Raw genomic sequence first — 5,447 nt, 5'->3', positions numbered from 1 at the left:
TGCAGCATAGGCTTATCCACAGCCACAGTCACTTTGAGGTGCACCTGTTCCAGTGTGGTCTTATCCATTGGCCACAATGCCTTCAGAGATATACCTGCTCCAGCGTGGCCTTACGCACAGCCACAGTCTCTTCAGAAGTAAACCTGCTCCAACATGGCCTTACCCGTGGTTGCAGTCCCTCCAGGGATGTACCTGCTCTGTCGTGGGCTTATCCACGGCCACATGCTTTGAGGTGCTCCAGCATGACCTCATGCACAGCCACTCATGCTTCAAGATGTACCTGCCTGCAGCATGGACTTGTCCACAGCCACAGATGCTTCGAGGTATACCTTCTCCAGCGTGGACTTATCCTTGGGCCACAATGCCTTCAGAGGTATACCTGCTGCGGCACAGACATAACCACGGCCACAGACACTTCGAGATGTACCTGCTCTGTTGTGGACTTATTCACAGCCACAGATGCTTCGGGGTGTCCTGCTCCTGCGTGGACTCATCCACGGGTCACAGTCCCTTCGACTTGAGTTCACATCGGAGTTCCAGCGTGTCTAGTACAGCAGCACAGAAACAGCAGCGATGCCCTGGCTATCTGCCAGCCTAGGCACATGGCCATTGCTGTTATCAGAATGTTCCCAGGCACAGCAGAGTGAGATGATAAGCAGTACAGCAGTACAGCAAGCAACAAAAGCAAAAAGCAGCCACTAACGAGCAGTAGACTCTAATATACAATAAGGAAAGCAAGCCCCATGTCAAGCAGAGGAGCCTGCCAATTAATAGCTAAACAGCAATAACAGCTATAAATTCAATCTAGCACATTCCAATCAAATCTGTCGTTATCTCGAATGCTTCGAGCCCCAAGTTGGGCACCAAAAATTACTGTCATGGTTTAACCCCAGCCGGCAACTAAGCACCACACAGCCGCTCGCTCACTCCCCCTCCCCCGGTGGGATGGGGGAGAGAATCGGAAGAGTAAAAGTGAGAAAACTCATGGGTTGAGATAAAGACAGTTTAATAGGTAAAGCAAAAGCTGTGCATGCAAGCAAAGCAAACCAAGGAATTCATTCACTCCTTCCCATCAGCAGGCAGGTGTTCAGCCATCTCCAGGAAAGCAGGGCTCCATCACATGTAATGGTTACTTGGGAAGACAAACACCATCACTCCGAACATCCCCCCTTCCTTCTTCTTCCCCCAGCTCTATATGCTGAGCATGACGTCATATGGTATGGAATATCCCTTTGGTCAGTTGGGGTCAGCTGTCCTGGCTGTGTCCCCTCCCAACTTCTTGTGCACCCCCATCCTACTCGCTGGTGGGGTGGTATGAGAAGCAGAAAAGGCCTTGACTCTGTGTCAGCACTGCTCAGCAGTAATGAAAACATCCCTGTGTTATCAATCAACACTGTTTTCATGACAAATCCAAAACATAGCCCCATACTAGCTACTGTGAAGAAAATTAACTCTATCCCAGCCAAAACCAGCACAGGCAGTGATCAAACGTTTTTAATCATGCACTCCAATGACTAAAAAATTTTTGAGCATGCACCCCTGATATATATCTATTTATTTATTTAATTAAATTACATACATGTACCACTGTACATATTATGTACTTATTATGTACATACACTTATTATGTACGTTATAAAAAATACACAAAAATAGAAATTAAAAAAGGATTAAAGATGAAATAAACAATATTTAAAAATATTTTTTATTTTATTTTATTAATGGTACAACCCCCTTTTTTGTTCTCACTAAAAATATTATTAATAATTATTTTTAGTGAGAGCAATGTGATTGGATAAGCTTCTTTTTTTTTTTAAACCTTAGTTTAACACTTCGTGATACAGGGATTCAAAGGTCTGGTTCTATGTTCAGTTTATTTCAACAGTTGGTCTTAATGGCTGTCATAGCTGAAAAAGATATCTCACAAAGATACATAGATCCAAATGGAAGAAGTATATTGTTGTCTGCACTTACTAATTCATGATACTCATTTTTCAATCCCATCCACCACTTATGCAAAGGTTTTTGTTGAAATTCAGCTAATAAATTTTCATCTTCCCTGATGTCAATCAGCTGTTCTCACGAACTAATTGGAGGTGTTGCATTTTTATATCTTTAACAAATGGGTTCAAAACCCACTGAAACTGTATATATATATATGTATAAGTATACACTGTATTGGGTTTATATGGCAAGGTTTTGGTAGTGGGAGGGGCTGCATGGGTGGCTTCTGTGAGAACAGACCGGGTGCTGCCCCCATGTCACACAGAGCCAGTTCCAGTTGCCTCCTAAATGGAGCCACCGCGGGCCAAGGCTGAGCCAATCAGCAATGCTGGTGGAGCCTCTGTGATAACATATTTAAGAAAGGGTAAAAAAACACTGCACAGCAGCTGTGAGAGAGAGGAATGAGAAAATATGAGAGAAACAACTATGCAGACACCAAGATTGGTGAAGAAGGAGGGGAGGAGGTGCTCCAGGCACTGGAGCAGAGATTCCCCTGCAGCCCCTGGAGAAGACCATGGTGACATAGGTTGTCCTCCTGCAGCCCATGGAAGACCACATTGGAGCAGATATCCACACTGCAGCCCATGGAGAGCCCACACCACAGGAGGTGGATGTGCCCTGAAGGAAGCTGCAGCCTGTGGAGATCCCACACTGGAGCAGGCTCCTGGCAGGAGCTGCGGCCTGTGGAGAGGAGCCCCCACTGGAGCATGTTTTCTTGCAGGACCTGTGGCCTGTGCGGGACCCACACTGAAGCAGTCCATTCCTGGAGGACTGCACCCTGTGGAGAGGACCCATGCTGGAGCAGTTCATGAAGGACTGTAATCTGTGGGAGGGACCCCACATTGGAGCAAGGGAACAGTGCGAGCAGGAAGGAGTGGCAGAGACGAAGTGTTATGAACTGACTGCAATCCCCATTCTCCATCCCCCTGCACTGCTCAGGGGGTGAGGAGGTAGAAGAGTCATGAGTGAAGAGGAGGGGGTGGGGAGAAAAGGTTTTTGGTTTTGTTCTTTATTTCTCACTACCCTACTCTGTTATTGATCAGCAATAAATTAAATTAATTTCCCCAAGTCGAGTCTGTTTTGTCTGTGATGATAATTGCTAAATGATCTCCCTGTCTCAACCCAAGAGCTTTTTTATCATATTTTCTCCTCCGGTCCTCCTGAGGAGGGGGAGTATAGAATGGCTTGGTGGCCATCTGGCAACCAGCCAAGGTCAACCCACCACAAGTACAGAAGATTTTCATGGTCCCTCCCCATCTCATTACAAAGTATTGTAAAGATTCTACTGTTTCAAGGTCTTGTTTTTATGAAATTAACCACAACAATGACATCCTGTAGCACTTTGTGCATGTCTGGCTCCCACTTCTCTGCTTCAATAGCTTGCCTATGAACAATGCAGTGGATGAATTTCAGGTGTGGTGCTATCTGCGTAGCCTTACCACGCAATCCTTTTCTTACGCCAGCCAAAGCAGCCGCTCCACTGGTCGTTATACTTGCACAGCTTTTCCATAAAACATTTTTATTAAAGAAGGAGTTTACTGTTGAGAATATAGCTTCTCTGGTAAATCTCTCCTTTAGTGGCTCACAGAAAGTGGTTCTTCATGTATTTCCCTTATCGAAACAGAATCTAGCAAATACCATCAGCTGAGACATGTTAGAAACATCTGTACTTTCATCCAGCTGCATAGCAAGCCTCTCACACTGTGTAATTTGTACTGATACTTGTTTCTGCAAATCTTCAGCAATGTTGTCCATGCATCTTCCAACAGTGTTTGCTGACAAAGGAATGCATTTTAGTTTGCTGCTGTATTGCTTTCTGTGTATTATTTCAGCCATTTTTACCGTGGCAGGAAGAACAAGTGTTTCCCCAGTGGTATGTGGCTTTTTGTCTTTTGCTATGAAGTAAGAAACCTCAAAGGAGGCTTCTAAACATTTATCATTAAGTTCAGTGAAGTTTTGTAAACTACTGGATTGAATATCACACAGCTTGAAACACCGCTGAAAAAACTGTAGAGGTTTGTCTTCATGTTCTGGATGCTTAGTTTTTAAATGTCTTGCTAATTCTGATGGCTTCATCATTAGCTAACTTCTCAACGCACATTATATAGGGCAAGGTACTTCCTGTGCGTGTTGATCTGCATGGCCAGCTGTGTGCTTGAGTATTCTGACTGTATGTGCTTGTGTGTGTTTCTGTATATGCCTGAGGAGTATGTGCTCAGCCTCACTACCAGCTTGACCTCAGGAAAACAGAGCCACAGCATCCATGCATCATCAGGGTAATGGATTCATCAACCTGTAGCAGTACAATCCTTAGATTATAGAATCTAATTAAGAAGAACAGTAAGTATAGAGACTGCTTTAAACAAGTATCATAAATACCATCTATGCTGGTGGTGTTTCAACAGGGTAGATTAGTTCTACATTTAATGAAATTATGTAACAATATACTAACATCTGTTAGTAGTTATTAACATACTACAGTACTGTCCTAATGGTACAAGTTGTTTGTACAATTAGACAATTGGACACAGATCATGTCAGCAAATTGCTTACAAAAATTATTCTTAATTTAGTTTCGGTTGACTATTAGTATGTTACAATTCATCCCATATGTAACAATTAAACTACAGAACTTGCAGTTGTTTCATGCAACTTTCTATTGTCCTGGCAACCCATTCCAGGGAATGATCTTCGTTCCCAAGGCTAAGAGACCTGGAGTGACTCACATGCATATACCTATTGCACACCTCAAAAGTCAGGCCAAGCCTACCCTGTCTGGCAACTAATTGACAAGCTGACTGATACTGCTGCCATTCTAGCTGCTGTTTTTGATTCTACTGCTGCTGTATTCTCAATTACACTCAGGAATTATCTAGAAAGTACTGGACTAATCTTTTTCTCCAGGAAGGGGCAAAGTGAGCTGCTGAAGGGTAGATAATTTCTTCATGCTGCAGAAAATGTCCCTCCAGTTCCTGGGGTCATATTGTGTTGTGCACTTGGACCAGCAGAAAGTGCCAAATTTTGACATAAAGAAGGTCACCTTCAAGGTTCTATGCAGTGACCTAATGCCTGTCACCAAGTGTCACCATATCACATTCTGGGTGCAAAGAATGTCCTCCATTGCATTGTGTAGCCTTACCATCTCCGTGTTGATTTCTAGGCAGCCAATTTGAAGTCCATAGTGCAGATGGAGATGGAGGTCTCCCAGGCCATCTTCCAGACCGTCTACAACATCACAGAGATCAGATGGGTGTTAGCTGAACCTGAACTCCCCATCTTCATGGAGACAATTAACAAAGTACATATCCTCATATGCTGTTTATAGAGAGGCTACTATCAGTATATCGATTTCAAAAGCTACTCAACATGCTGCAAGTCCAGAGGGAGAAGTATGGGTGAAACATAGATTACAATGGCCATGTGTGTCAAGGAGCAGCAGGAGG

General features: G+C 43.9%; 1 long non-coding RNA gene across 1 annotated transcript; it reads left to right on the top strand.

Annotated features, from left to right (window-relative positions):
• Positions 1 to 2,286: 2,286 nt before the first annotated feature.
• LOC143155833 (uncharacterized) lies at positions 2,287 to 3,072 on the top strand. The gene is made up of 2 exons (XR_012994477.1): positions 2,287 to 2,611; positions 2,726 to 3,072. It is a non-coding gene; the product is annotated as an uncharacterized LOC143155833 (long non-coding RNA).
• Positions 3,073 to 5,447: the final 2,375 nt, after the last annotated feature.

This window comes from Aptenodytes patagonicus, chromosome 1 (genome assembly GCF_965638725.1).
Source record: "Aptenodytes patagonicus chromosome 1, bAptPat1.pri.cur, whole genome shotgun sequence".
NCBI classification, from domain to species: Eukaryota; Metazoa; Chordata; class Aves; order Sphenisciformes; family Spheniscidae; genus Aptenodytes; species Aptenodytes patagonicus.
This window is presented reverse-complemented; position numbering and strand designations above follow the sequence as displayed.